The following is a 25080-nucleotide window of genomic DNA, read 5'->3' as shown; positions in this document are numbered from 1 at the left end:
TCTTAGGTGTTGGGTCTTAGCTTTCGTGATCTTAGGTCTTAGGGGGTCTGAGCTTTCGTGGTCTGAGCTTTCGTGACACCCCCAAATTATATTATGTTTAAAACAACAACCAGGGAACATTTTCGTCAGTGTAGCATAGCAAAAAGCTATACAAAACAACCTTATTGCTACACATTTCTAAAATTGTGTAGCAAAAAATATAATACAAAACTATGTTTCTCGACTTAAAAATCAGTTTGATTAGCAATATTGCTAAACAAAATTGTTACATGAAATTTTTCCCTGAACAACATTTGGGTACACAGCTTTGCAATAAACACCATCAGCCCACGAAATTCAGAAAAAAGAAGGTCGGCAAAAAATTGCCGACCTTAAATTCGCCAAGGTCGGCAGTCTCGGCAGTTCTAAAAATAGAAAATTCACCAAGGCCTAACCTCTTGCTAACCTAAGGCATAGCTAGGCCTAGGCCTCCTCCCTAGCTATATGTTATGCAAAAAGAACTAGCAAAATTAACTAAAATATAAAAACCTAACACTAAAATTTACAAGATAAATTCTATTTGATAATTGCTGAACATCATGGTTCTGGAGCTAGCTGTACACAGAGCATAGTTGCTTGCTTGGCATAACAAACAGGGTATTCCCCTACACAGGTCTGCCGCGCCCAGCCAGCTTGGTTTTGATAGGAAAGCATGCAGCTCACACGCAAAATGATGTAATGGTTGAGTGAATTCAGGGATCATCTTAATTCCATGGTTTGTTAACTAAACACAACATGGTGGTGAATAAGGTCGGCAATTGCCGATTGCCGACGTGAAATTCGTGGGCTGCACCATTGTTGTTAGACTTGCCCCAAGTCTGTATTGTTTTTTATTTATTTGTTTTATTTCGGCCGCGATTTTTGTCTGAAAATACAGACTTGTGAAACACGTATAGAAATCGATTTGCAGACCGCAAACATCCGATAAGAATGACGTAGGTTATCATACCGTATTTGGCTATATGGGGCGGGCGGTATGTAAATATGGATTTTCGAATCAACCAATGATCATTTTGTTTCAAAATGAAAAAGATCGAGTACGTACAGTGCTGAATGTACGATCGAGACTGTTGAAATATGAAATCGTGTTGCCAATTTGTTTTGTTTATTAATTGTTTAGTCCTTAGCCTAGGCCTCCTTCGTAGGTCCTACTTAACTCGCACGTATGACCTGCCAAATAAAACGCCAATAAGGTAGGCCTACATACCACCACCGGCACACAACAGGATTCACACACAACAGACAGGGCTACACTACACAGAACAGGACAGGGTCTGGGTGGGAATTAAATCAAATTATCTCCGCGTAATATTAAATGATCCATTCAATGTTTGATTTGCGGAGAAGCAAGACGAGTTTTCTTGGGAAAAATCCCATCAAATTTTTACCAGACTACTACTAGGCATACGGTATAAAATCATTTCTAGCCTTCAGAAACTTTCATTAATGTACCCAAGTACACATTGTCTAAACGTAACATAGCGCATGCGTACCTTCTTAGTTGTTGAGTCTTTGAAATTCTGAAACATGAATATTAAAACTGTGTACGAGTGAGTAGCCAATCGCATGCAGCTGAAACTAGTCAACCGGATAATCTATGCACCAAGAATTCTTGGTGTCAAACCACGTGACTTTTGCGTGTTTCCCCAGACGGAGTATCCAAAATCAAGTAATACACGTATGAAACGCCATATGTGCAAAAATATTTATATTTTTACTAATATTAAGAAAAAACTCCGTCTGGAGCCCAGACTACATTGTTGTGCACTTGAATGGGTTTCCTATGACATAATAGGTGTTAATTATGCAACTAGCAAAACTATGCGTGGTTTCTAATTGAATGAAGTTGATCATGAAAAAGACCTCGGTGTTACTATTGACTCTAAACTTGTTTTTAATGTACATGTGGCAGATGTAGCAATGAGAGCAAATCGGAAGTTGGGCATGGTATATCGAGCTTTCAAGTTTTTAAATATGGATGGGTTTCTTCATTTATATAAAGCTATTATTCGTCCAACCTTGGAATACTGCAACGTTGTTTTTAACTCGCTACACTGGGGTAGCAGTAACATTTCATTTTGTTTAGCCATTTGGCGAAAATCTAAATATTTTTTTTACTTTTAGTCAAATCAGTTTATCTATAGCCAAAATGGCTAAAGTCAAATTTTTTTATTTAGCCAAATGAATCGGTTTTTAGTCAAAATTTAAAATTGTTGAAATATAATGGTAAAAACATTTTAGTCAATTTATCTATGTCAACAGGTCTATACACTGTTCCCTGAACGTTTTTGTACATTGAGATAAAGAACCATGCCTAAATCACTGTATGATTAAAAAAAATATTTTTTTTGTATTTTTTTTTACATGAATTAAAACAATTGTTCAAATTGTTTTTAATCATACAGTTATCAATTTAATAAGAAACATTTTACAGTTTTCTGAAATCCCCTGAACGCTATGTTACTTTTGTTTTTTTACGCTTGGCTGGTCATGTTTGTGTGTGAAGGCTTCCATCGCGTACCAGGCGAAAATCGTGTCCGAGACTTCACGGTCACTCAGCATTACCGCCGCGCAGCGGGTTAATGTTTTTAAATTGGGTATGCTCAAGAGGTGCGAAAGTGCAGAACCGCCGGCCTAGGCCTACAAAATTATGTACAACGGTATATCGTATGCTAAAAACTCATTTCGTTGTTGAACGTAAGATAATATAGGCCAAAGCACAGAGTACACGTCTTTCCATCCCTCATGTCAAGGCTGCGCTGAAGCGTTTCTGTCAGGGCGAGAAATTTATCCCGATTATTATTTATTTACACAACAACACAGAAGCCGGCGGCCGGCCCCGCTCAGATGCACGTGTGTGTTTAGCTAAATCTCCGTTAGACTCTACCATTTCCCGCATGTTGTTTTGTTTACACTGACGCACGAGGGAAGTTTATTAAGGGTAAAATATGAAACTACATTAAATTGGAAGACTCTAAAATGCATAACGCATACATTTTTGATTTCGATAAGATTAAGACGTCATTCATCGAAGATACTATAATGTTTCTTTTTAATCTGAAAAGTACACCCCTATCGAAAAATAACAATCCCGGTAATTAGCCGACCGTCGGCTACGTAGTAGTCGTTTGTGCAGCGCACAACACGTGATAATTTGGGTAGACTTCATCATCCATGTGCCGTGTAACGTCTGTCTCTCTGTGCAGTCTACCTCTGCTATATCCATCTTTTTGAAATAACAAAGAGACGCCTGGTACAACGTAACAAGTTGACGAAAAATGGAGCTTGAAGTAAACAACGTGATAACGAACAAAATAAATGCTTGGAGATCGACAAATGGACCTTTTAGTTGGACTTTAGGCTTTCGCCAAAATGATTATTTAATTATCTATTTTATCATATGTCATCGCCAAAATGGCTAAAGTAGCCGTTTTATTTTTCGCCAATCTGGAAACGTTTTCGCCCATGGCGACTTGGCGATCGGCCAGTGCGAGTAGTACATTGTAAGGAGGAAGACCTATTGGAAAAAGTCCAAGAACGTGCCACCAAGCTTATTTTTTCCATTCGTCATTTACCTTATTCAGAAAGGCTGAAAATTCTCAACCTACCTACTCTCGCATACAGAAGGCAAAGAGCTCATTTGATAAAGATTTTTAAAATTTTACATGGAGTGGATAGTATTTCTGCTGATTCTTTTTTTGAGCGTGATGAAGATGTTAGAACACGTGGTCATTCTTTTAAATTAAAATTTAAGTTCTCACGCACAAATTGGATGAGGGACTCATTTGGTCGAAAAGCTATATTATATTATGGAATTCGTTATCGAAGGATGTAGTAGCTTCAAGATCAACCAATCAATTTAAGTCCGGTCTTGAACGGGCATGGTCCAACCACCCTCTTAAATTTGCGCCATATTCAAGAGTTGATGTAATTATCAAGAGGGGCTTATAGGCATAGCCTAGCCTCGACTCCGGACCCAGCATTGCTGAGCTCCGGAAACAAGTAAACAAGTAAGTAAGTAAACAAGTAATATGTCAATTGAGTGAGTCTTTCATGGCATTTGTAGTTGAGTTAGTCTTTGCTGACAATAGTAACACACTTGTAATTGAGTGGTATTTTGATTTTTAAATTTCATATTTTTAGTTAAAATTTTGAATATCTGAATATACCACAAGGTGTATCATTCCCTAAATAGCCCAAAAAGCTAAAAAAGTGATTTTGGAAAAATGTGTCAGTTGAGTCGTTCTTTCATGACAGGGCAGAATTACAGGCCTTGTTATTATTGATCATGAAAGACCATGCATTGAACAAGTTTTCCATGTTAGATCACATCCTTTGGATATATATAATGACAATGATCTATATAGAAAACACAGATTTAATTATACATGAATAAATCTAAATCAAATAAAAATCATTCTGTTCCGCCAGTTCTACAAGTGTGCACAGCTCTACATTTCTATGCTACATATCTGGTGACATAGCAGGTAGTCCTTTTTTATCGCATAATAATATTAAATATTTTTTTTATTGTCATAATAAAAATACAATTGTTACTGTATTATTTATAGTGAAAATAATTTGAAATGACCATTTAATAGACAGATGTAGTCTTGCAAAATATTTTTCCCTTTTTTATTTGAAGAAATTTATGAATCGACAGCTTGTCGAGTATTAGAAAGGATTCTCTGGCATTTTTCATCTTCTAAAAATCATCTTCACAGAAACGTTTTTAAAACCGCGGCCTATCATTATCAATACAAATGCCAAAATCAATACAAAAGTCACAACCACTTTCTTTTCTATTTGCAGAGTCTGGACCTTGTCGTTTATTGTTTAAAAAATATAACGATCTGTGTTTAGGAATTGGGGTGGTTAGTGAAGATTGAAAATTTCAGACGAGGCGAGTGGCTCGTCTGCCTCATGCTGGCTGCAGCCCTGGACCTACTACTACTACCTACCAACCTATCGGTCCTACTAAACATAACCAGATACCTACCAGAGCAACAAATCCTACCACCATAGAGATAAACAAAAAAACATGCCATTTTCGCTTAGCCAACATTATAGCTATACTACTAGGCTATAGTTATTACATTTTCAATATCCTGTATGTCATGAATTTCTCACCACCATTTGGAAGTCCAGATGGTACGCATGCATACACCTGGGAGGAATAAACTTTTTTCCCCGACTAAAAAAGGTCTACGCTTGCGTTTTTTAAGCCTCTAGGCCTGATGTTTCCAAAGTATAAAATGCAATTTTTTGAAGACCTGCAGCTCTAGTTTTAAACATTTTCTTAGCTCAGCCCCAACAATAAAGCTGGTCATATTTCGAAGAACAAGAAGTACATTTTCCGGGACCTAACATCTCTATTTTTCAAACATTTCTTAGCTCAGTCACAACCCATGATAGGGACTTATATATTTTTTTTCATGTTTTGAAGTACTGTATAATAAGTCCAATTTCCGGGACCTCCAACTCTATTTTTCTAAATTTTCTTTGAACTTTTATTTTTTAAATTGAAAAATATGGATTGAAACAGTCATCGGGCATCGTTTTTTTGCACGCAGTATTTTATTTATGCATTATAAAAAATGGAAAAAATGGCTACCCTAAATCTGATTAAAAAGACCTCAAATGACGCTAGAACGCGTTGCTTCCGGGGGCTCTGGACCCCCACCGGGGGCCCCTGGCCCTCAGCCTAGTGCTGATGCTCGCTTCGCTCGCATAGCCCCCTCGTCGGGGAATGTAGCCCCCGCGTCGGGAAGATCCTGGCGCCACCCCTGAGTTGGCCTCATCATGAAAGCGTTAAGTTCTGGTGTCCATCGTTCAACTAGCCCAAGCCACAACAGAGAGTCTTACATCAGTCTTTAGAACGTCAAATAACGCAAATTTTGGACCCTGACCTGGATCAAATTTTTATTTTCTTTTAAAGATGTATTGCCCCTTTTACTAATTCCAAAAAAATAAAAAATAAAAGATTTCGAAAAAAAGTGGGTTATTTTGAAGTATCATAATAGTTATTAACTTTCACCAAAAATTAGTCGAAAAAAAAAAATAATTTAATTGAAATACAGAATAGACGTTTTTTTTGTTCAAAAAATAACTTTGACTTCCAGTCAAAGTTTTTGATAAAAACATATCTCATAATGCATTGCTCTTGTTTGGCTACTCTGTATGCATAATCATAAAACTTCCTCGCGATCTGTGTGAAAACACCTTCTCAACTGTGACGAGTTGTAAACAATCCTAATTAGCATCATGCACAATGCGTACTCGTGGTTTGAAATCTTAGTTTACTTTCGCTCGCGACGATTTTCCAGACGAAATGTAATCAAATTAATTTACCTCTGTTTATTATGTAAACTTGTTGTTTTTGGCTCGAATTTTCGACTTTAAGTGAACAACTTTAATATTACTTTGATATGGCCGATTAAAATTTAGAATATTTTGACCTTCATTTTTTGTGTTTCAAGGAAAAATACATCTTTAAGTTCTGTTACTTATTTGTTAATTTCGTAGCTTAAGTTAGTTAGATGTTTTTAAAGGTACCAAGTTTGATAATTATTTGATACAATAAAGAAGTAATTGTGAATTATATATTTGAAAATAAATAGGCCTACTGTAACTTATTTGTTAGTCAGTCAACTGCTCTCACAGCATTTATTTGGTCAAATAAAATCAGAAATTCTTTTCTGTACACTATAACATTTAATAATAAATAAAGCTATACAATGTTCACACACTTTTTTTTAATTTTTTTTTTTAATGAAACCATAGAATTGACTAGTACGGTCATTTCAGTAAATCCGACAGGCCCTCCTATCAGTGATGGTATTCTGTTTAATAATGCGCGTGTCTTTTTGATCATCTAAAATTGTACCCAAAGTATTTATTTATACACAATCCAAATGTTATCATTTTCGATTTTCATGTAATTATTCGATTCGATATGAATTAATCGACTCTATCGGTGGGATTTACTCTTTCGTCGGTAACATACGCACGTCATCAAATGATTTCTAGGCGCAATTCAATGCTAGCTGCTTTGATCGTATAATACATTCAAGAAGGCTACGATCGTTTTCCTAGTGCGCTAAGGTCTTATTTCACTTAACTTAAGGTACATTTGTACATCGGTGCTAGAATGTTTTAGGCCCTACTTCGTGAGAAAGTCGAGTGACAAGGGATGTCACATGGTATTGTGATATCAGTACTGCGATACTGTATGTCACATGGTGCTTTCACCGGCCGCCGCCGAGAGATGTAAGCACGTGTTTTGTTACTGCCATGTCTCTCTTTCGATCTCTAGTATTGGCTGTTGTCTGAATCATCTAAAATGTGGTAACTTACTTGTATATTGTAAATAAAGTTTTCAGTTAAAACAATGATTGATTGTATTATTTTTCTTGTAAACATGATATGTGTATTAAAAACTGAATATCAATGATATTTTCAATATCACATTGAATTAATCGACTCTCTATGGATCGGTGGGATTTACTCTTTCGTCGGTAACATACGCACGCACATCATCAAATGACAAAGGCGCGATTGATTTTCTAGGCGCAATTCAATGCTACCTGCTTTGATCGTATAATACATTCAATCCAATCGTTTTCCTATTTGCTAGTGCGCTATGAAGTCTTATTTCCGGGCAACAAGAGGTGTCTTACTAATGAGTAGGCCTAGTTTTATTTCATCGGCACTTTCCCCCGATGTTTGTATTTGAACACAAAAAATGTTTTTTTATCGCATATGTTTACCCGCCGGCGAAAAAAAAAAGTAGGCTACGATCGTTTTAATGTTTGCTAACGCACTATAAGGTGTCGTTTCCGGCTAACTACAGTTGCCTACTGAGTAGGCATATTTTTTTTTTTTTCATTTATCGCGTATGTTTACCTGCGGAAAAGTAGGCTACGATTGTTTTACTGTTTGCTAGCGCGCTATGAAGTGTGCTTTCCGACCAACTACAGAGTTGTCCTACTGATGAGTAGGCATTTTTTATTTCATCGGGGAATTCCCCTTGACGTTCGTAATGAACCCAAAAATGTTTCTTATCGCGTATGTTTACCGGCGGAAAAAGTAGGCTACGATCGTGCGGTTTGCTAGCACGCTATGAGGTGTCTTTCCGGACAACTACAGAGTTGTCCTACCCATTAGTAGGCCTAGTTTTATTTCATCGGGGAATTCCCCTTGACGTTCGTATTGAACGCAAAAAAAATTTTTTATCGCGTATGTTTACTGGCGGAAAAAGTATGCTACGATGGTTTTACTGTTTGCTAGTGCCCTATAAAGTTTCGTTTCCGGCCAACTAGAGTTGTCCTACTGATGAGTAGGCTTAGATTAGGCCTATTTTTTTCATTGAGGACTTCCCCTTGACGTTCGTAATGAATGCAAAAAAATGTTTCTTCGCGTATGTTTACCGGCGGAAAAAGTTGGCTACGATCGTTTTGTTGTTTGCTAGCGCGCTATAAGTGTTATTTCCGGCCAAACCAGAGGTGTCATTCAACATAAATGTTATGTGCAAGAGTACCATTTCCGGCCATCTAGGGTGTAAATTACCATAAATCGCTTCGCCACAGCCACAACCATGGTGGGGCTGTGACTCAAGTACTTAGTGTCGAAATGTCTCCCCCCCACCCACACACTCCCAGGGGGGGGGGGGGGGGCCGAACCGTGACGCTTGATGTGAATCCTGGGGAGAACACTGTGTCAGTATAAAGTTTATTTGTATATAATAATGTGTTTATATATCTAACAGTAGATCCTATCCACAATCTCAGTAATAAAGTTTATGTGTATATATTTTTACAGTACGAACATTCACAGTAAGAAATGTTCGATTCAAATGAGGACTAAAAATAGTTACAGTATTGTCAAAGTATTGCAAGTTTATTCTCAAAGGGCCCATATATTTACCTACTGTATGTGTTAAATCAAGGGCTCATAAATTTACCTACTTGTGCTAAACCAAACTCTGGCAGACTGAGAGATTGGGATGTTCCATTCATCGCAAATCAATACATTTTTGTATAATCATATATTAAATCTATCAAAATAGTATTTTTTAAAGAAAATTGTACTTTAGCTGTTCAACCGGTTTTCAGCTATTAAAAACAATTATCGTAGGAGGAGATAGGAAAATGCGAAGCAGCGAAGCCTCCTCGCATTTTTGTGGCGGGTATTTTTCAAGATGGACATCCATTAGACAGTGTATACCACGATCGGAAAACACCCCTATTTTGGGGCAAATCGTTGAACCTAAATTCGTTTTAATCGTCAAAAACTAATTATCTAACTTAATTTAATTAGTAAACAGGGTTAGCCTACATCAGGTGGTTAAAATCAGTACCAAAAGTACGAACCAACTTTATATACCATCGAGTAAAAATTCTAGAAGGCGCGATTTACCGAATTTTGCCCTTACGTAAATTTATATATAGATGATAGGTGGATGTGAGAAAAAATGTAGGTGTGGTGCGAAACTGCATTAGCACCACGCAGGCTAGCCTGGCCCTACCTAGGCCTAGCTAGATAGAGTAGTAGTAGCCTAGCATTACATTACAATACAACTTGTAACTGTTTATTCTTATCTTACCAATATGCCTAAATCCTACTAAACAAATCAGCAGCAGCCTACACATCCTCCATGGGCATGGATGATCCCACATCCACTTCAAACGGACTCCCTTCAAACAAGGCCTTCTTGTCATTTTGTCAGTTGTTCTAAAATTTTAGGTACCCCCGTAACTGAGTGCACCCCCTATTGAATTACAACAGTAATACGTTGCATGCTCCGCCTACTTTATGTTTATTCAACGAATTTTATGCATCACTAACTCTCGCTTCTTTTCCGGGATACAGAATATTTTAGCTTAGTTAACATTTTCAGTACCCCGTGACAAATTGCACCCCCTATCCCTACGTGGGATCCAGTCAAGTCGCCCCATCGCAAAGTCGCCCCATACAAAGTCGCCCAATACAAAGTCGCCCCATCGCAAAGTCGCCCCAAAACAAAGTCGCCCCGGCACAGTCGCCCCATCGCAAAGTCGCCCCATCGCAAAGTCGCCCCAACGCAAAGTCGCCCTATCGCAAAGTCGCCCACGGTTTTATTTCGGTATGACTATGAAGCGCCGCCGCTATTACTAGTAGTACGCTGTTTTAATCATATCGGTTGCGTTTGATATCGATTGCGTTGTTACTTTGGTCGCGCTAAATGTCGTATAGGCCTAGGCCTAGGCCTACATTATAATGTTTATCCTATTATATACATAATTTGTATTTTTATTTTTATTTTACAGGTTTTAATGGAGTGATGTGCTTTTTAGAAATCATTAAAAAAAACAGTCCCTTGTTTGAAAGTTCTAAAAAGATTATCCCTGATTTATAGTTTCGAAAATGTTAATTTAATATGATTTTAAAATTAGTTACCAGAGCCACAATTACGAATCTTTCTTCAACCTACCAGCTCATTTTTTATGATAATATAATAAGTGTATAAATGTGTAGTAGGCTTTCGTATAGATTTACAGTAGTTGTAAGACAATAGTGTTATAGGCTACTTATTGATCACATTCGGACAAGTTATGTGTCTATTGTTATTTAATTTTATTATGACTTTTCAAAATGAAGAAATAAAAAAAAAGGATTTCATCGCCGATATGATCGTACGCTACATTTTGACCATGGAAAACCATCGTATCGTGTGCGTGTTTTTTAAAAAGGGGAATCCCCGACGGGCAGCAGAAAGACGTCGTAGCAGCTGTGAGGAAACAGATACCAGAAGGCGCAGCTCCGATTGGTTTCAGAGAATGTTTCAGATTGCGAGTCGCTTTTTATTCAACAGCAGAATGATCATTTTACTGAAGAAATTTTTTTCAACCCTTTTGGTTATAGAACATTCTAATTATCTCATGCCTAATAAATATCCTCATATCGGGTGTTTATTTAATTTTAAATTAAACAAGACAGTGAAGATGCACCGAATAATACGTACACGGACGTACGACGAATACATACACACACGCACGTCATCATTTACGACATATAGTGGTGATATGATGCAATTTTATAATGGATATAATGATGGGATTGCCTTTCCAGGCTTATAATCAATGTTCATTGTAATACTATTAGTAAACTGAATGTTTATAAATAAATTGTTTTACGTAATTTAATTTGTTGCATATAAAATAAAAGTTACAGACGTAGCCTACGTTCCCTATAAAATATTTCACATTTAATAATTATGTACTGTTAAATGACATTATGCTGAATAATACTATAATCTTAAACTATGTTTACAAATTGTCATTTTTGAAGGCACACATCTTTCTCATCATAGACCTGTAAAATAAAAACAAAAATCAATTATTAATATAATATAGGCCTAATAATAATAAATATTTATCGACCAAAGTAAAAATAATCTAGATCGTATAACATCATTTTATCGCGACCAAAATTAAACGCGACCGATTTCGAACGCGACTGATATCGTAAAACTCCGGCGGGGTTTCCCCATCTTCAGATGGTGCGTTGTAGTGCGACAACGGCGGAGTAATTACGGGGGTTTCCCTCTGGTGGTGAGCTAGCACGTTAGTGCGACCGCGCGCGGAGTGATTAGTTGGGGGCTTCCTCTCATGATGATGGGGGATGATCGTGTGACCTGAGACTACATGGCGGGGCTTCCCCTTTTATGCCTACACGTTCCGTGTTATTTTGTGTATCATTGCGACATTTTACGCACTTTTAAACTATTTTTTTAACGTTTTGGGGCGACTTTGCGATGGGGCGACTTTGTGTTAGGGCAACTTTGCGATGGGGCGACTTTGCGTTGGGGCGACTTTGCGATGGGGCGACTGTGTCGGGGCGACTTTGTTTTGGGGCGACTTTGCGATGGGGCGACGTGTAAGGGGCGACTTTGTATGGGGCGACTTTGCGATGGGGCGACTTGACTAGCATCCCTCTACGTATTATAAAGTTTGTCTACGTACTCTCACTTGCACTGATGAAGGGGTAGTGTTTTCCAAAAGCTCTGCTAAGTGTTCAGGCTGTTTTAATTTATCGTTTTGATTTAGCTTTTTCTTTATTTTATTTCTTTGTATCCAGAGATCCTGTCACTGAAACCCACAACAATTCAGTAATTGTCTTTGTATTATAATCCGTATTATATAACTCGATCCTTGGACTATACACTTATTAGGCCTATGATTATTCATTATTATTATTTATTTATTAATAATGAAGTCATGGCCTGTATACGGGCCTGTATACTACGGTTATATACTGTTTATTTTTCATATGAATCAATGATTTTGATTTGAATGTTCATAACCGTTCTAAGCACCCTAGCGCTCTCCTAATTTTATCTATAATCTATTTATTTAATCTCAAGTTGTTTTAGGCCCATATAACATTATGTTTAGTTGTCTTATGATTATTTTACGAAGGAAAACGGACACACGCCAATTGAACAGGAACACAAGCCCAAAACACCGGGCATTATGCACCAAAAATAAATCACATTGCACCCCCTATATTATAACAGTTAATAACTATATATTATAGGGGGTGCAATATATTATGGGCTGTCTAGAATATTAGGTACCCCGTGACAGATTGCACCCCCTATATTATAACAGTTAATAACTATATACTATAGGGGTTGCAATATATTACGGACTGTCTAGAATATTAGGTACCCCGTGACAGATTGTACCCCCTGTATTATAACAGTTAATAACTATATACTATAGGGGTTGCAATATATTACGGACTGTCTAGAATATTAGGTACCCCGTGACAGATTGCACCCCCTATATTATAACAGTTAATAACTATATACTATGGGGTTGCAATATATTACGGACTGTCTAGAATATTAGGTACCCCGTGACAGATTGCACCCCCGGTAATATAACAGTTAATAACTATCTATTTTAGGGGTTGCAATATATTATGGGCTGTCTAGAATATTAGGTACCCCCGTGACAGATTGCACCCCCTATATTATAACAGTTAATAACTATATATTATAGGGGGTGCAATATATTATGGGCTGTCTAGAATATTAGGTACCCCCGTGACAGATTGCACCCCCTATATTATAACAGTTAATAACTATATATTATAGGGGGTGCAATATATTATGGGCTGTCTAGAATATTAGGTACCCCCGTGACAGATTGCACCCCCTATATTATAACAGTTAATAACTATATATTATAGGGGGTGCAATATATTATGGGCTGTCTAGAATATTAGGTACCCCGTGACAGATTGCACCCCCTATATTATAACAGTTAATAACTATATACTATAGGGGATGCAATATATTACGGACTGTCTAGAATATTAGGTACCCCGTGACAGATTGCACCCCCTACATTATAACAGTTAATAACTATACTATAGGGGTTGCAATATATTACGGACTGTCTAGAATATTAGGTACCCCGTGACAGATTGCACCCCCTACATTATAACAGTTAATAACTATATACTATAGGGGTTGCAATATATTACGGACTGTCTAGAATATTAGGTACCCACGTGACAGATTGCACCCCCTGTAATATAACAGTTAATAACTATCTATTTTAGGGGTTGCAATATATTATGGGCTGTCTAGAATATTAGGTACCCCCGTGACAGATTGCACCCCCTATATTATAACAGTTAATAACTATATATTATAGGGGGTGCAATATATTATGGGCGGTCTAGAATATTAGGTACCCCCGTGACAGATTGCACCCCCTATATTATAACAGTTAATAACTATATATTATAGGGGGTGCAATATATTATGGGCTGTCTAGAATATTAGGTACCCCCGTGACAGATTGCACCCCCTATATTATAACAGTTAATAACTATATATTATAGGGGGTGCAATATATTATGGGCTGACTAGAATATTAGGTACCCCGTGACAGATTGCACCCCCTATATTATAACAGTTAATAACTATATACTATAGGGGATGCAATATATTACGGACTGTCTAGAATATTAGGTACCCCGTGACAGATTGCAACCCCTATAATATAACAGTTAATAACTATATACTATAGGGGGTGCAATATATTACGGACTGTCTAGAATATTAGGTACCCCGTGACAGATTGCACCCCCTATATTATAACAGTTAATAACTATATACTATAGGGGGTGCAATATATTACGGACTGTCTAGAATATTAGGTACCCCGTGACAGATTGCACCCCCTATAATATAACAGTTAATAACTATATACTATAGGGGGTGCAATATATTATGGGCTGTCTAGAATATTAGGTACCCCGTGACAGATTGCACCCCCTGTAATATAACAGTTAATAACTATATATTATAGGGGGTGCAATATATTACGGACTGTCTAGAATATTAGGTACCCCGTGACAGATTGCACCCCCTACATTATAACAGTTAATAACTATATACTATAGGGGTTGCAATATATTACGGACTGTCTAGAATATTAGGTACCCCGTGACAGATTGCACCCCCTACATTATAACAGTTAATAACTATATACTATAGGGGTTGCAATATATTACGGACTGTCTAGAATATTAGGTACCCACGTGACAGATTGCACCCCCGGTAATATAACAGTTAATAACTATCTATTTTAGGGGTTGCAATATATTATGGGCTGTCTAGAATATTAGGTACCCCCGTGACAGATTGCACCCCCTATATTATAACAGTTAATAACTATATACTATAGGGGATGCAATATATTACGGACTGTCTAGAATATTAGGTACCCCGTGACAGATTGCACCCCCTATAATATAACAGTTAATAACTATATACTATAGGGGGTGCAATATATTACGGACTATCTAGAATATTAGGTACCGCGTGACAGATTGCACCCCCTATATTATAACAGTTAATAATAACTATATACTATAGGGGGTGCAATATATTACGGACTGTCTAGAATATTAGGTACCCCGTGACAGATTGCACCCCCTATAATATAACAGTTAATAACTATATACTATAGGGGGTGCAATATATTATGGGCTGTCTAGAATATTAGGTACCCCGTGACAGATTTCACCCCCTGTAATATAACAGTTAATAACTATATATTATAGGGGGTGCAATATATTACGGACTGTCTAGAATATTAGGTACCCCGTGACAGATTGCACCCCCTATATTATAACAGTTAATAATAACTATATATTTTAGGCGATACAATACAATACAATTTTGTTGTTTATTAATTTCATACATGCATTTCAAATTCATAAATGTCCCGCCCGTGACGTTTTAGGTGGTTTTTTTATATTTATTTAAAAAGTAATGATGCAAAAATCTTGATATTTCATTTTCTCCTGCTGAGGACTATATCTCATTATATGAACACAATTTTTGAAAATTTTACATTTTGATGAAAATATCATATTTCAAAAATATATTGTTACGGACGGGACATTTTTTTTACGGACGGGACATATATGATTTAAATCCTAATTATTTCACAAACCATGAATGTTTTAAACATTTTTTCACAGATATAGTTACACTATGACCCTATATTGTACATAGTCAAGCATTTTATAACACATATTTTGTTTAGTAAATTTTATATATACATTTCAAAATTCATAATTGTCCCATCCACGACATTTTAATAGTAGTTTTATGGTGTTTTTTACATTTCAGTTAACGTATTGATACCACAATTTAATATTTTGTTTTTTCCTTTTAAAAACTATATGCAGTACATTATAAACAAATATTTTGAAACTTTTGGTGAACATATCGTATTTCAAAAATATATTGATGACATTTTTTGTAGGAACGGGACAGACATTTTTGTTAAGGACAGGACATATCATTTAAATCCTTTTCATTTAATAAAACCATGCATCTTGTTAACATTTTCCTCATAAATATACTGTAGTTAAATTTTTATTTCACAGTAAGCTCCAATTGTTCATAATCAAGTACAGTATTTTATTATTGTTTATTAATTTCATACTTGCATTTCAAAATTCATAATTGTTACTTCTGAGACATTTCGATTGAGGTTTTTTCCTCATTTGTGTTTATTGAAGTAATGGCTCCAAAATTGTTATTTAATTCTTAATTTTCAATTGCAATAGATTTAAACAAGTTTTTTTTAATATAAAAAACATTACTATCAAAATTTAGTGAATGTTACGGATGGGAAATTTTTGTTAGGGATGGGATGGCATTATTTTAAGAATTAAAACGTGTTTTTGTACTGTAGGCTGGACAGTACTGTACAAAGGTGTTAACTGCTGTTTATTAATCACAAAACATTGTGGTCTGTATTTAAAAAAACAATCCACAAAAGAACAATACCGAAATCTAAAACAACATGACAAGTATGAAAGGGAGTATTGGGTGTGGTCATCACTTTGTAGATTTTGTGAATTTGCAACCAAGAATCTTTAAATATCAGATACTAAATAATTAAGATTGAAGTTTAATAGAAGTAGACCTACAGTAACATTAAATCCAAGCAAGGATGCAACTTGGATCAACTTTCTAACAAATTCAGACGTCAAATGCCAACGACAATTTTTAAAGATTCTCCTTAAATGTGTTAATAGCTTGAAGTCTTGTGTAATATGCCAAGCATAACTTTTAAATTAGTGTAAATATTATTTTGATAGCATTTAACAGTATTGCTTCTCTTTATAACTCTTCGAATAATTAATTTTATAAATAAATATTTCATATTTATGAATTTTAATACTTTCACTTGACATAAACTTTTATACAGTGTTTCAAAGGTTGAATTATATTTTGATTTGTAAATAAAGGAGTAAATTGATGTAAAAAACCTCAGAAAAAAATAATTATAAATTTTGTTTAACCTGGACAAAAGTGTTCTGTCCGCGACGTTAGAAATGTCCCGTCCGTAACGACATATAAATCATATTTATTAATAAATTTGCAGTTAAAATTTTATAATTAACAGTCAGTCATCTAAAACAACTATCTGGCAACATAATAATACAAAACAAATTTTAAAATCTCTTTTAAATGAGGAGAAATATTACAATACGTAAACCTTCTTAAAACTCATTTCCAATTTGCCGTCATCCGCGACGCATACAATTTTCATAATAAAAATATTTTTCTACAGTTTTTTTTTCTTTTTTTTTGACTTCATAATTAACATTGGCCACATATGTATACATTTATTCTACTTTGAATCTTGTATTGTTTTTAATTTAAAGATAATGTCACAACAACTAGTTATATTCTCAATTCCCTAATATATAGTTATTAACTGTTATATGATAGGGGGTGCAATCTGTCACGGGTTACCTAATATTCTAGACAGCCCGTAATATATTGCACCCCCTATAGTATATAGTTATTAACTGTTATATTACAGGGGGTGCAATCTGTCACGGGGTACCTAATATTCTAGACAGCCCATAATATATTGCACCCCTATAGTTATTAACTGTTATAATATAGGGGGTGCAATCTGTCACGGGTTACCTAATATTCTAGACAGCCCGTAATATATTGCACCCCCTATAGTATATAGTTATTAACTGTTATATTACAGGGGGTGCAATCTGTCACGGGGTACCTAATATTCTAGACAGCCCATAATATATTGCACCCCCTATAATATATAGTTATTATTAACTGTTATAATATAGGGGGTGCAATCTGTCACGGGGGTACCTAATATTCTAGACAGTCCGTAATATATTGCACCCCCTATAGTATATAGTTATTAACTGTTATAATATAGGGGGTGCAATCTGTCACGGGGTACCTAATATTCTAGACAGTCCGTAATATATTGCACCCCCTATAGTATATAGTTATTAACTGTTATAATATAGGGGGTGCAATCTGTCACGGGGTACCTAATATTCTAGACAGTCCGTAATATATTGCACCCCCTATAGTATATAGTTATTAACTGTTATAATATAGGGGGTGCAATCTGTCACGGGGGTACCTAATATTCTAGACAGTCCGTAATATATTGCACCCCCTATAATATATAGTTATTAACTGTTAGGGGGTGCAATCTGTCACGGGGTACCTAATATTCTAGACAGTCCGTAATATATTGCACCCCCTATAATACATAGTTATTAACTGTTATAATATAGGGGGTGCAATCTGTCACGGGTTACCTAATATTCTAGACAGTCCGTAATATATTGCACCCCCTATAGTATATAGTTATTAACTGTTATAATATAGGGGGTGCAATCTGTCACGGGGTACCTAATATTCTAGACAGTCCGTAATATATTGCACCCCCTATAGTATATAGTTATTAACTGTTATAATATAGGGGGTGCAATCTGTCACGGGGTACCTAATATTCTAGACAGTCCGTAATATATTGCACCCTCTATAGTATATAGTTATTAACTGTTATATTACAGGGGGTGCAATCTGTCACGGGGTACCTAATATTCTAGACAGCCCATAATATATTGCACCCCCTATAATATATAGTTATTATTAACTGTTATAATATAGGGGGTGCAATCTGTCACGGGGTACCTAATATTCTAGACAGCCCATAATATATTGCACCCCTATAGTTATTAACTGTTATAATATAGGGGGTGCAATCTGTCACGGGTTACCTAATATTCTAGACAGTCCGTAATATATTGCACCCCCTATAGTATATAGTTATTAACTGTTATATTACAGGGGGTGCAATCTGTCACGGGGTACCTAATATTCTAGACAGCCCATAATATATTGCACCCCCTATAGTATATAGTTATTAACTGTTATAATATAGGGGGTGCAATCTGTCACGGGGGTACCTAATATTCTAGACAGCCCGTAATATATTGTACCCCCTATAGTATATAGTTATTAACTGTTATATTACAGGGGGTGCAATCTGTCACGGGGTACCTAATATTCTAGACAGCCCATAATATATTGCACCCCCTATAATATATAGTTATTATTAACTGTTATAATATAGGGGGTGCAATCTGTCACGGGGTACCTAATATTCTAGACAGCCCATAATATATTGCACCCCTATAATATATAGTTATTAACTGTTATAATAATGGGGGTTGCAATCTGTCACGGGGTACTAATATTCTAGACAGCCCATAATATATTGCACCCCCTATAGTATATAGTTATTAACTGTTATATTATAGGGGGTGCAATCTGTCACGGGTTACCTAATATTCTAGACATTCCGTAATATATTGCACCCCTATAATAGATAGTTATTAACTGTTATAATACAGGGGGTGCAATCTGTCACGGGGGTGCAATCGGTCACGGGGGTACCTAATATTCTAGACAGTCCGTAATATATTGCACCCCCTATAATATATAGTTATTAACTGTTATAATATAGGGGGTGCAATCTGTCACGGGGTACCTAATATTCTAGACAGCCCATAATATATTGCACCCCCTATAATATATAGTTATTATTAACTGTTATAATATAGGGGGTGCAATCTGTTATGGGGGTACCTAATATTCTAGACAGTCCGTAATATATTGCACCCCCTATAGTATATAGTTATTAACTGTTATAATATAGGGGGTGCAATCTGTCACGGGGTACCTAATATTCTAGACAGTCCGTAATATATTGCACCCTCTATAGTATATAGTTATTAACTGTTATATTACAGGGGGTGCAATCTGTCACGGGGTACCTAACATTCTAGACAGCCCATAATATATTGCACCCCCTATAATATATAGTTATTATTAACTGTTATAATATAGGGGGTGCAATCTGTCACGGGGTACCTAATATTCTAGACAGCCCATAATATATTGCACCCCTATAGTTATTAACTGTTATAATATAGGGGGTGCAATCTGTCACGGGTTACCTAATATTCTAGACAGTCCGTAATATATTGCACCCCCTATAGTATATAGTTATTAACTGTTATATTACAGGGGGTGCAATCTGTCACGGGGTACCTAATATTCTAGACAGCCCATAATATATTGCACCCCCTATAATATATAGTTATTATTAACTGTTATAATATAGGGGGTGCAATCTGTCATGGGGGTCCTAATATTCTAGACAGTCCGTAATATATTGCACCCCCTATAGTATATAGTTATTAACTGTTATAATATAGGGGGTGCGATCTGTCACGGGGTACCTAATATTCTAGACAGTCCGTAATATATTGCACCCCCTATAGTATATAGTTATTAACTGTTATAATACAGGGGGTGCAATCTGTCACGGGGGTACCTAATATTCTAGACAGCCCGTAATATATTGTACCCCCTATAGTATATAGTTATTAACTGTTATATTACAGGGGGTGCAATCTGTCACGGGGTACCTAATATTCTAGACAGTCCGTAATATATTGCACCCCCTATAATACATAGTTATTAACTGTTATAATATAGGGGGTACAATCTGTCACGGGGGTACCTAATATTCTAGACAGTCCGTAATATATTGCACCCCTATAGTATATAGTTATTAAATGTTATAATATAGGGGGTACAATCTGTCACGGGGGTACCTAATATTCTAGACAGCCCGTAATATATTGTACCCCCTATAGTATATAGTTATTAACTGTTATATTACAGGGGGGGGGGGGAAATCTGTCACGGGGTACCTAATATTCTAGACAGTCCGTAATATATTGCACCCCCTATAATATATAGTTATTAACTGTTATAATATAGGGGGTGCAATCTGTCACGGGGGTACCTAATATTCTAGACAGTCCGTAATATATTGCACCCCCTATAATATATAGTTATTAACTGTTATAATATAGGGGGTGCAATCTGTCACGGGGGTACCTAATATTCTAGACAGTCCGTAATATATTGCACCCCCTATAGTATATAGTTATTAACTGTTATAATATAGGGGGTGCAATCTGTCACGGGGGTACCTAATATTCTAGACAGCCCGTAATATATTGTACCCCCTATAGTATATAGTTATTAACTGTTATATTACAGGGGGTGCAATCTGTCACGGGGTACCTAATATTCTAGACAGTCCGTAATATATTGCACCCCCTATAGTATATAGTTATTAACTGTTATAATATAGGGGGTGCAATCTGTCACGGGGGTACCTAATATTCTAGACAGTCCGTTATATATTGCACCCCCTATAATATAGTTATTAACTGTTATAATATAGGGGGTGCAATCTGTCACGGGGGTACCTAATATTCTAGACATTCCGTAATATATTGCACCCCCTATATAATATATAGTTATTAACTGTTATAATATAGGGGGTGCAATCTGTCACGGGGGTACCTAATATTCTAGACAGCCCATAAAATATTGTATCCTACTATAGTAGGCCTATTAACTGTTATATTAGGGGTATAGGGGTGCAACCTGTCACGGGGTACATAATATTGTAGACACCGAGGTTATACCTAAGCCTACTAGAGTGATTACCGTCTGTTATATTGTACCCTGTCACGAGGGTACAGACATTTGTCACAATATTGGGAATATTAACTCGTCAATTGCCGTGTATTAGATTATGTCATTCACATGGTTACAGATTAGTTTTTACGGTGCGTTTTTTATATTGTCTATCGTAGGCCTAAAGAATTAGCCACAATTCATGATTTATAGTAGGCCTATAATAATGTATTACAGGATGTGAGAAAACTGTTCAATTTTATATTCTTAAGTTGGTCTATTTCGTAGGGAGGCGTGGATCATTCCAACCTTCCCAGTCCTAGCAACTTTTAAAAGAGTTACTAAAAATGTATCTCCACAATCGGTCGCTGTTGGCCAGGCTAGCCAGCCTAGTTCACATCACAGCTATATAAGCAGCTACAGCAGGCTCGGCTGTTTCGATTCAGAGATATCGGACTTCCGCGTCAGAGGCCTAGGTTATTTTCTCGATAAACAATCATTGCATGGTACATTTATGGATAATGTAGGTACATGAACAGTAGTATTTTTGTTATTATTACTGTACTAAAGACCTATAGGCTACATAAGTTGTGCGGGAGCGGTAGACATCTAAATATAAAATGTCACTTAACATTACGTACGAGCGAGAGGGGATACTAAAAATTATGGGCGGATACAGTATGCTAATTAGGTTGTGACGTCATTTGTAATTCAATAGGGGGTGCACTCTGTTACGGGGGTACCTAAAATTTTAGAACAACTCCACTACTTACATTATGATGCCGGCCGGTCACACCACACACACACGTGTATGACGACACTGCAATTAGCAGCATGCTTTTTTTGTGGCGGTTCTATTGAACAACCGCCCTCACACGGTTGGCTGTAAATATCACGAAAGAATTTGTTATTGGTCCACTTAAAATGGAAATCCATTTTGCTTGGAATAATTGAGACAATAAAACTACAAAGAAATATGCATTTAATTTCAAAAACAACAGTTAAACAAATTAAAGATTGCGAAAACACCGATAGATATTGCTAAAACGATTAAAAAGGATTAAAATTGAAAAACAAAAATTACAGTATGGAGTTGTCATCGACAAATGTCCAACCTAGTTGTTCTACATAAATTGACTTTTGGTGATCGTAATGGCAAATCTGCTTTTTATACGTTGTACAATTTTACGTGGTCTTATTGTGGGCCGATAATTACCATACTAAACATCCAATATTCTAAAAGATAAACTACTTACAATAATAATTTTATAAAGGAATAAAATAGTAACAACTCAATTTTCTTGTGCTTTCTGAGAAATATCAGACAAGTATAGTTTCCCAAATAATTATATTGGGTGACTCTTCAACCTCTTTCCTTAATAATAGTATTAATACATTAGGCCTGTATGTTCTACTGCAGTATTATGGAATAATACAAATATATCTCTTTGGTTTTGTTAATATTAAGAAGTTCATCTTCACACCAATTTACAAATCTGTCAATTCAGTCATTAAAATACTTATTTACATCTTGCTTTCTCACCCAAAAAACCAAATTACAGGCAATCAGCCTATCGTAAACAACATTCTACTGAAACCTCTTTTTTCCTCGTTTTTGCGGAACAATAACCAAATTGACCAAATTCAGGTTGGCTCGGAGTTCGTTCTAACGGTTCCTTCTGCACGCAATCTTGGCATTACAATCGACAACAAGCTAAGTATGTCGGGACACATTAATAACATCTGCAAGTCAGCTAACTTTGCGCTCAGGAAAATCGGTCAAGTTCGCAAGTACCTTGATAGAGCATCTGCTAAAAAGCTCATTCACGCGTTTGTTAGCTCGCGTCTTGACTGTTGTAACAGTCTTTTATGTGGCTTACCTGACTATGAGATTGCAAAACTCCAGCTAGTTCAAAACACTGCTGCAAGGATGATCACTTTGAGTAAAAAACGGCACAGTATTACACCGGTGTTGAAAGAGCTTCACTGGCTGCCAGTGGTGTAAGAGAATAACGTTTAAAATCTCGCTGATCACTTACAAAGCGTTACATGGGCTAGTCTGGGCTCCAGACGGAGTTTTTTCTTAATATTAGTAAAAATATAAATATTTTTGCACATATGGCGTTTCATACGTGTATTACTTGAGTTTGGATACGACGCTAAAAGAATGTGTGTCTGAACAGTTGGGGATTAGCGTACAACGCGTCGTACAACGGTTGTAGCGTTGTAGTGGAAAACGGTTGATAGTACCGTTTTAGCGTACGACGCTACTGTAAGTCAACGTTGTATCCAATCAGAACGTTTCCTGTTATGACGCGAAACAAGGTTTGACCTAGGCTGACATGCTAGTCAAGTCGCCCCATCGCAAAGTCGCCCCAACGCAAAGTCGCCCCATCGCAAAGTCGCCCTAATACAAAGTCGCCCCATCGCAAAGTCGCCCCAAAACGTTAAAAAAATAGTTTAAAAGTGCGTTGTCGCAATGATACACAAAATAACACGGAACGTGTAGGCATAAAAGGGGAAGCCCCGCCATGTAGTCTCAGGTCACACGATCATCCCCCATCATCATGAGAGGACCGGCCCCCAACTAATCACTCCGCTCGCGGTCGCACCAACGTGCTAGCTCACCAGAGAGGTTGTTTTTACAAAATTGTAAATATTAGTCAGCTGTACAAATTACTGAAAAACAAATTACTAGGAAGTATGAAACAATAGGTATTGTGTTTCGGGGTATATAACAATAGAGGTATTACCGTATATATTTAAATTAGTTACATGCTATCATGTTGTGTTGGTAACATTTAAAGTGGGTTAACAGTATGTTGGCTACTATATGCTGTATGATATAAATTGTACTTGTAGTCCAGTTTTACAAAGTAGGCCTACTGAAAAGTAAATGACTACGGAAGAATAAAACAAAAGTTGTTGTGATAGTATAAATTAGGTGTGATGTTTCGGATATATAACAATATAGGTATTATTTAATTTGATTACATGACGTCATGTATTGTCGGAAATTTTAAAAAGAGATACTTATGTATGCACGTGCAGGAGTTAATTAAAAAATAAATAATACGTTCATTAAAGGTGTCTCGATCGAACCCACATATAATTAATAAGGGTAATTTGTTTCCGGATATTATAACAATGACAAAAAAACAAAAAGATAAGAATGAATGAAGTTAAATAATAAGTATGTCTTGATTGAACTATACCGACATCTAACGTGCATACCGGTATTGAACAAGAATTTGAAAACAGCAGTCTTAACGGTAACGAGGAATTTTTGTTAGAAATTCTTAATGACAACGATGAAATGGTAAGTTGAAGCAATTTGTAAAAAAAAAAAAACACAAAAATTTACGTATATTATTTTCTAAATGTTATTAAGAATGACTTCTTTGTTCTGTCTGTTACATGGGTTTTGTTATTTAATTTTCAGATTCGATGTATAGAAGAGTTAATTGATGATCAGAACGAATTATGTAATGAAATGGTAAGTTACTATTTCTATAAATTTATTTTGAAAATGGTAATAATATATGATATTTAGTCTAATATAACAATTTTGTTTTACAGTACGGTATTTTGAATATAAGTAATAATGAAGGGGAAGA

General features: G+C 36.1%; 1 protein-coding gene across 1 annotated transcript in view; it reads right to left on the bottom strand.

The window, feature by feature from the left end:
• The window catches only part of LOC140041756 (cell adhesion molecule CEACAM6-like), a 64929-nt gene that overhangs the window by 5967 nt on the left and 33882 nt on the right, over window positions 1–25080 (bottom strand). The window lies entirely within an intron of this gene.

The sequence above is a fragment of the Antedon mediterranea genome, chromosome 1 (assembly GCF_964355755.1).
Source record: "Antedon mediterranea chromosome 1, ecAntMedi1.1, whole genome shotgun sequence".
NCBI lineage: Eukaryota > Metazoa > Echinodermata > Crinoidea > Comatulida > Antedonidae > Antedon > Antedon mediterranea.
Note: the sequence above shows the minus strand (reverse complement) of the source record. Positions and strands in the feature narration are given on the sequence as shown.